A 9,111-nucleotide genomic window follows, 5' to 3' on the forward strand; every position below is an offset into this window, starting at 1 on the left:
CAGAAGATACCCAAGAGTAGAAGTTCAGAGAGTTAACATTTCAAACTTAATGGAAATGCGGACCGCACATTTATTGTGCGGCCGCATAAGTCAGCCATGCGGCCGCACTCAGAATTGTGCGGTCCGCAAAAGGGCCCTATGCAGCCGCACTCAGATTTGCGCGGACCGCAGAATAAGAGACATTCGGTCGCAATCCAGAATTGTGCGGCAACAGAATCCAGCTCCTGTCAAGACTCAAGTGAAGTGCGGACCGCATATTGAATAGTGCGGCCGCAAAACTTACGAAAGGACAATTTTGTCCGAAATTTCTAGCTTTGTGTAAATAGACTAATTTCACAAAATTAGGGCAAATTTTGAATATTGGAACTCTTGTAGCCATTTTTCCTTACTGGTTTAGGCAACTTAAGCTTACTTTAGTGATTTAACATTGGATTTTCATCTTTTGATCTTTGAATATGAGTTTTATCATCTTTTCTTCTCTATTTTCTTCATTACCCATTATCAGTAGCTAGATTTTTAACTAGGGTTGTGACTTAACCCTAGTGTATAAACCTAATGGGTGTTTGCTTTATGGCTTGTTTATGGTTGAGTGTTTATTATTTAGCCTTGTTCTTGCTTTTTATTGTAGAATTAATGGTTGCAAACATTATTTCATGCCTATTTGACTTGGTATCTACTTGAGAAAGAGAAATTTAGTCTAGAAAAACTTGGATAACAAGAATTTGGGAGGAAATCAAGAGATTGACAGTCCCAATTAAAGGGTTGAACTTAGAGATAGTAAAACCTTACTTGAGCATTTTATCAACTGTTTTATTCAATACCCATTTGGACTTGAGAAAGTCAAATTGGGCAAAATCACTCTCTTACTGAGAGGTATTGAGTGGGTAATTGAGTGTTGATAGCTATAATACACCCCAACCAACAAAACAAACTTTAAAATATACAACCCGTTAGGCAAACACCTAGGTGAAGGTCATAGCCCTAAGCCTTTTACAATATTTGAAAAACAACCAAAACAATATTTCCTAGTTTCATATTTTTAGAATTGCAATCTTTAGCATAAATTTAGAAGAAAAAACAAACCATATTTATGGAAGTGCAATTTAGATACTTCACGTGCTTAGTCCAAATATATACTACTTTATCCTATTCATATTGCTCCCTGTGGAATTCGATCCGGACTCTGTTGGGTATTACTATTGCATCGACCGTTTCATATCCTCGAATAGAGGTGTGACTTGGAAAATATCATGGATGCACAGGTGTGCATGCTTTTCCGCAGAAGCGGGCTTGGCCAACTTGGTGGGAACCGCACCGGCGATGGATTTTCCGCAGGCGCGACCTAAGGTCTGTAGAAGAGGAAATTGCTGGGATGTGAGGCCTTTTAATCTGAGACTTAGGCCATTTTTCATCAAATTTCATTTGTTCTTGGGCGATTTTGCGAGCACATTTGAGGTGGATTCTCATCAATATCCTAAGGTAAGTAACTCCCTCCTATTTTCAAGTTAATTACGCAGATTTTGGGTAGATTAAACATGGAAAAATTGTGAAGACTTATGGGATTTATGAAGAACCTAGTGTTTTGGTAAATTTGGAATTTGACCACGAATTTGGTGATGAAAATGGGAGAAAATTATATATTTGAGTTTGGGAGTTCATGGGTAAAAATTATATTCAAAAATTATCGAAATCCAGGCACGTGGGCCTAGGATGAATTTCATTAATCTTCCAAATTGAGTTGGATAACTACTATAAAAATATATATATGGACATTGAGCATATATTTACTAGTTTATATGATTTTTGATTAGTTTCGGAGTCTTCAGTGACGTTTGAACGATTCTAGTGAGGTTGGAGAGCCGGACTGAAGACTTGTGACCGAGGTAAGTCTCTTGCCTAACCTTGTAGGAGGGAACTCATCCCCTTAGTTGTATTATTGTTGTGTGTTACTTGTGTGGGGAGCTACATACGCACGAGGTGGCGAGAGTCCGTGCGTAGTTATATTCCATGATTTGTCCGGGTAGACTTAGATTCACGTCATGTTTTTAATCGTATTGTTATATTTATCATGCGTATTAATTGTCTTAATTATAGCTAAGACTAGGGATTTAGATTTGCAATTATGGACTTAGCCTTCTTATTTCGGAAAATTGGGGAATACTTAATAAACTGTGAAAATCCGTGTCTTCTCGTCTATTTCCCTATTCTAATAGGATTAGGTTGTTCGCCTCGACAGTATAATGACACCACTCTTATGGGATTGGGTTGTTCGCCTTGGTAGTACTGAGTACCACTATTCTTATGGGATCAGACCGTTCATCTCAGTAGTATGACAACACCACTCTTATAGGATTGGGCGTTTCGCCTTGGTAGTGTGATGGTCACACTATTCTTATGGGATCGGGCATTCGCCTCAGCATTATTGAGTATCACTAATTCTTATGGGATTGGGTCGTTCGCCTCGACAGCTTCGTGCTTAATAATCGAAATGGGTTCTGGTATGGGTATAATTGTGTTACCACCTTCACGGCTGGTTATGAGATGTTGGGAATGTGATACAGACTCTTGATTTGATTTATTATGGTTGCTCTTATTTGTTTTATTTATATTTATTGTATACTCTCCATGACTACTTTATGCACTTATATTATCATTATTGACCTCTTGTAAGTGTCAAGTCGACCCATCATCACTACTTCTTCAAGGTTAGGCTAGATACTTACTAGGTACGCATTGTTTTACATACTCACGCTACACTTCTGCACTTACGTGCAGGTACTGAGACAGGTTCTACCTGTGGTAGCGCGGGCGCGTAGCCGATCATCTATGGAGACTTAGTGGTGAGTTGCTTGCCTTGCTTCGATCCGCAGTACCAGAGTCTCCTTCTACCTTATTTACTATTCGTGTCTATTACTTTCGGATACTAATTTTATTAGTTATGCATATTCTTTAGATTGCTCATGTACTTGTGACATCGGGTTTTTGGGAATTTGTAGCATTTATGTGCTACTATACCCGCCATTTCTATCACAGCAGTGTATGTACTTATTATATTTGTATTTTGTTTAAAAAGTCTTGTCGCAATTACATGAAATCTAGCTTAAACTGTTCTCTAAGAAGAAGAAACTTTCTCATTAAAATATGTTTAAAAAGGGGTAAATAATTATTAGTTTCACTTGTTGGCTTCCTTAACGGCGGTGTTATGTGTAGTCTCGACCTATTACAGATTTGGGTAGTGAGATCGAGGGGCTCTGGTGAGTTACGGATGGGCTACGGAGTGGTTTCGGACTTAGGAGAATAGCTGGTGAAAAAAGGCTATGGAGTGGTTTTGGACTTAGGAGAACAGCTGGTGCATTTGATTTCTGGTGCTAGACTACAGATCTTGCATTTGCGAGGTCTAAATCCCAAATGCGAGACTCGCTTTTGCAAACAATAAGTCGAATTTGCGAGCATGGGCTGAGTTGGTGAGAGTTCGCATTTGCAAGAAATTCTTCACATTTGTGGACACTGTATCTTCACAATTGTGAAGGTTTTGGTCGCATTGCGACCACTAATTGACTTGGTACGGGTTCGCTTTTGCGAAGTACTCTTCGCATTTGTGAAGACAACTAGCTCAACGACTTTTCCACATTTGCGAAGGGTTGATCACTTTTGCGATCATCGCAACGGAAAACTATGTATCGCAATTGTGATAACTGTAGCTGGGAAAAAGAGGGGGGAAACGATAATTATCTCATTACTTTCAAACTCTCAACCCTAGACACCCTAGAGGCAATTTTCCAAGAGATTTTCTTCCTAAATTCATTGGTAAGTGATTTTAATCTACTTTCTTTCAATTACCCATTATATTTCATAAGATTTCAACACAATATCTAGGATTTTCATGGTAGAAAGTAGGGATTTGGGTAGAATTAGGGATTTTTCAAATTTGGGGATTTGACCTTGAATTGAGGTCAGATTTTGAAACAAATTACATAACCGGGCGCGGGGGTGAATGAGTAACTGGGGTTTGGTCCGAATCTCGAGTTTTAACCAAGCGGGCCCGGAGTTGACTTTTTCAATTATGATCTAAATTGAACATCTTTCATTCGTAGATAGTTTCTAAGGCTTATTTTGAATCATTTGGTTAATAATTTGCTAGATTTGGTTGGTTTGGAGGCTTGTTAGAAAGTCAAGGTCGTGGTTGAACTTTGAGTTGATTACGGAGTGAGGTAAATATTCGGCATAACTTTGATTTGAGGGAATTAGGAACCCTTAAGCTATGTGCTATGTGAATTACATGTGTAGCGGCGTATATGCGAGGTTACGAGTGTATATACGCTGTTAAATTACTTGTTTCTATGCTTTCTCGTATTTCATTAATTACCTTATTCCATGTATTAACCGTTACATTACTTGATTCCTTATTTTTATTGCTTCATAGTATATCTTGTTTCATGCCTCAATTGCTACATGCCTATTTGACTTCCATGCCATAATTGCTACTTGCCATTTCACATTTCTTGTATGAAATTGTCCATCCCCTCCCTGATTCCATGTCTACTTACTACTTGTCTCGATTTGTTTCCCTCGTATATATAAATTATCTCATGCCTTTTTGATTTATAGCTTTATATTAATTGTTGTCTTCATTGATGTAGTTTCACTTGTATGAATTGTTAAAAGTAGATATCGTAGAGTTGGTAAAGTTGAGACATCTGAGTAGTTCGAGTTTCTTAGTTATCATGTTATCCTCCATTGCTCGTACATTTGTCTCTTAATGTATGATTTCCTGTAAATCTTGATTATTGAGTTATTATTGTTAACTGAACTTGTTTGGGGAGCGGGTTGCACACTGCAATGGAAAGTGAAATCTAATGAATTGAAATGTCGAAATAAGGATGGACTATGATATTGACAGATGATTATATGGTGGGATCGGGTTGCGCGTCGCAATGAATAGTTTAAAGTTGATATTGTGGGATCGGATTGCATACCACAACATATTGATAAAAGTAACATTTGTTTGTGACTATTAGATTGGCCTCGGTTGTTGAGACAAGTTATATGACTGGTTATTCGGGATTCTCTACTGGTTGATTTTTAGTTTCGTTGTTGTGAGTTGCCTGCTTTACTTCCATTAATGTCTTTTTTGTTATTATTATTATTATTATTATTATTACGTACAGGTTAATATAAGTGACCCGCCTTAGCCTCATCACTACTTCATCGAGGTTAGTATCGACACTTATAGGGTACACGGGGACAATTGTCCTCATACTTCACTCTGCACTTCTTGTGCAGATACCGGAGTTGGTCCTAGCGGCATTTTGTAAACTTGCTTGGATCCAGCTATCCAAAGGAGACTTGAGGAATGGCTGCAGAATGTCCGTAGCTCTGATGTCCCCTTCTAATTCTTTTAGTTATTCATTTGATTCAGATAGTTATGTTCATTTCAAACCATTGTTTTTAGTTTCTTAGACGCTCGTGTATTCGCCACCAGATCCGGGATTTGTATTGATATTTCATCACTTATTAGTTTATTTACCTTGTTTCGGACTATTCAGTTTTTCCTTTATTGACGTCATATTTGAAGCTTGTTAAAATTGATTAATAATTACATCTAATGTTGGCTTGCCTAGCAAGTGAAATGTTAGGTTCCATCACGGTCCCAATGGTGGAAATTCTATGTCATGACAATTTAATATCAGAGCACTAGGTTGCCTAGGTATCACGAATCATGAGCATGCTTAGTAGAGTCTACAGGATCGATACGAAGACGTCTGTACTTATCTTCCTAAGGCTATGGAGTATAGGAAAAATTTCACTTCTTTCCTTCTCTATCGTGCGATTTTTATTCTATCATTGATGATTGAACTGTTCTATTCTTGTTCTCTCGCAGATGGGGAGAACACACACAACATCAATAGTAGAACGGGAACCGGAGCCCCCTTTGGTAGCTTCTATCAGGGGTAGAGGTCGAGGTTGAGGCAGAGGCAGAGCTCAGCCTAGAGCTCAAGCAACGACACCTGCAATGGTGCCTCGGGTAGATTTTGATGAGGAAGTTCCAGCTCATATTGTACCCGTCGGACCATATCAGGTCCTAGAGGGGTTCATAGCCACTCCAGTGCTTCAGGATGCTCTAGTTCATTTGTTGGGCATTATGGAGAGTGTGCCCCAGACCAGTATGTTCCCAGTGGCACCAACCGTCTCTCGGGCTAGGGGAGGAGCACAAACTCCCGCTACTCACACCCCGGAATTGGTGGCTCCCTAGTATCAAACTCCAGCAGCCCATCCAGTTGGGGTGGTTCAGCCGGATGTTGCAGCACAAGCCGGTGATAGGCCCACCATGTCTTCTGAGGCCTTGTGAGGTTGGCCAAGTTTACCAAGCTCTTCCCTATTCATTTCAGTAGTGCACCTTCTGAAGACCTACAATATTATCTTGACAGTTGCCATGAGGTGCTGCGGATCATGGGTATAGTTGAGACCAATAAGGTCAATTTTGCTGTGTTTCAGATGACTGGTTCCGCTAAGAGGTGGTGAAAAGATTTTATGTTGACTAGACCAATTGGGTCGCCTGCACTTACTTGAGATCAGTTCTTACAGCTATTTCTGGAGAAGTTCATTCATGTCACTCTGAGAGAGGATTACCGCAGGTAGTTTGAGCTCTTCAGCAAGGTAATATGACTGTTACCCAGTACGAGGCTCGATTAATGGACTTGGATCATCATGCCATTATCTTGCTCCCTACTGAGAAGGATAGAGTGAGGAGATTTATTGATGGACTCACCTACATTATCAGGCTACAGATGGCTAAGGAGGCTGGAGGTGAGATTACTTTTCAGAGGGTCGTGAACATTGCCAGATGGATCGAGATATTTCATGCTTAGGAGAGGGGACCGGGTCTGATAAGAGGCCTCGTCATTTAAGTGGTTTTGGTGGTGCCTCATCTAGAAGCCGAAGTTCTTTTGGTAGAGGCCATCCTCTCAGGCCGTTTTAGTCAGCTTTTCAGGTAGCCCATAGTGCTCCAGGCGGTCGTGGTTCTTATGGGTCTTGTCTTGAGCAGCTAGCATTCAATACACATCCATCTCCTATCAATGCACCACCGCTCCAGAGTTACTACAGCATATATTTGGACCATTGGGGTCAGTCCTCATTTCAGTAGCCTCAGCAGTCGAGGGGGTGCTTTGAGTGTAGGGGCATAGATCACATCAAGAGGTATTGCCCTAGATTGTCGAGCAGCAGTTCTCAACGGAGTTATCATGCCATCATACCGGCACCGGTTGCTCCACCGCCTACTCAGCCAACTAAAGGTAGGGGTCAGGTAGCCATAAGTGGAGGTCAGGCCATTAGAGGTGGAGGCCAGCCAACTAGAGTCCGTCCCAGAGAAGCAGTTCAGAGTGGTGCGGCCCGGCACCGATTTTATGCTTTTCCAGTTAGACCTGAGGCCAAGTCATCTTATGTCATTATCACAGGTATTGTTCCAGTTTGCCATTGAGATGCTTCAGTTCTCTTTAATCTGGACTCTACTTATTCCTACGTGTCATCCTATTTTGCTTCAAATCTGGTTGTTCCTCGTGATTCTTTGAGTTCCCCTATGTATGTGTCCATGCATGTGGGAGATTCTATTATTGTATATTGTTTTTATCGCTTGTGTGTGGTTACTATTGGGGGTCTTAAGACTAGCGTAGATCATCTACTTCTTGATATGGTAGATTTTGATATCATCTTGGGTATGGATTGGTTGTTACCTTATCATGCTATATTGGATTGTCATGCCAACAAGGTGACCTTAGCTATTACAACCCATATTCATGTACGTTAATTCATGCCATAAGTTAGTCGATGTAAATCTGAGAAGTGATTATCTTTGAGATGATAAAAAGTTGATCTTATTGGTCTTAAATAATACAAGGGTGTATAAGGGTGGTTAATAAGTATTAGAAGTTAAATGAATCAAGTATGTTGTAACCCGTATTTTTGGGTAAACCCAGGGGTGCTAATATTCTCAAGAGGTCGTGTTTTAAGGTATTTGAATCATATAATATTCGTATCATAAGTCTTGAATTCAAACGAGTTATAAAACAAAAGTCGACAAAAGTTGTCAAAACTTATGTTTATAATTTTACTTAAACTTTAGGTCAAATGCTACTAAGCTTTTCTCTAAATATACTTGGAATTACGAGGTGATCTACCCACCAAATTGAATATCTATGAGTCTAGTTTCCAAATCATTAAAGCTTTTGTCAATACGATCTCGAAGTATAGAGATATTCGCATTTTTGCGGGACTGCGCAGATTGATAGGTGACAAGTAGGTGCATCACCTACTTGCCAAAATGAGATGACTCAATTAAAAGCCCCAAGGTCGGCCAAGAGGATAATTTTAAGGGATTATAAACTCAATTATTTCACCCATCTTTTAGACCTTGAAAACCAAATTGAACCCCTACAACTCCTCCCCAAAAATCCCACACAAACCCTAGGGTATTTCGGGTGTTACGACGTGATTCTAGTGCCGAAAAGTCCGGACAGCTTGCTAGTTTCTCTTTTTCCTTCTTGTAGCCGCATTGAGGAACTGATTTTTGGTGAATAAGGACCAGGTTTCGTGGGTTATACTCAGTACAATGTAAGGTTATGCTTCTCCATCCATTATCTATGCGTTTGCGAGTTGTAACTCGATCGTAAAGAATAGACCTAGCGAGTTTCGAAAGAGTGGTATGTTGTTTGTTCTTGTGTCATTGTTGGATGGTTGTGAACTTATTTTTAAGTTGAATTCATGGTTGTTTTATTGGATAAGAGGTATAATTATGTACTTTTGGTTGTGTTTCTCAATTTGAAAGAAAAGATAAGTCGAAATGTGTTTAAGTAAACTGAATAATTAATTTTGAGTTGTTGAACCTGTGGGACTGTTTTGTGGGCTGTTTCATGTTGCTATTGGGTGTCTATTTTGCTACTATTTTTATGGAGTTGACAGGAGGAAGGGTGTGGAGAAACACCACATAATGGCAGGGTTGTTTGCTGGTTGTTCGTCGTAACATTTTCGGATTGTTTGATACTATTATAGTTGTCATGTTGTGTATGAAGTGATAGGGGTATGTTGGGCTGTTTGGTGATTGTTTTGACTTATGTG

Source organism: Nicotiana sylvestris, chromosome 6 (genome assembly GCF_000393655.2).
Source record: "Nicotiana sylvestris chromosome 6, ASM39365v2, whole genome shotgun sequence".
NCBI classification, from domain to species: domain Eukaryota; kingdom Viridiplantae; phylum Streptophyta; class Magnoliopsida; order Solanales; family Solanaceae; genus Nicotiana; species Nicotiana sylvestris.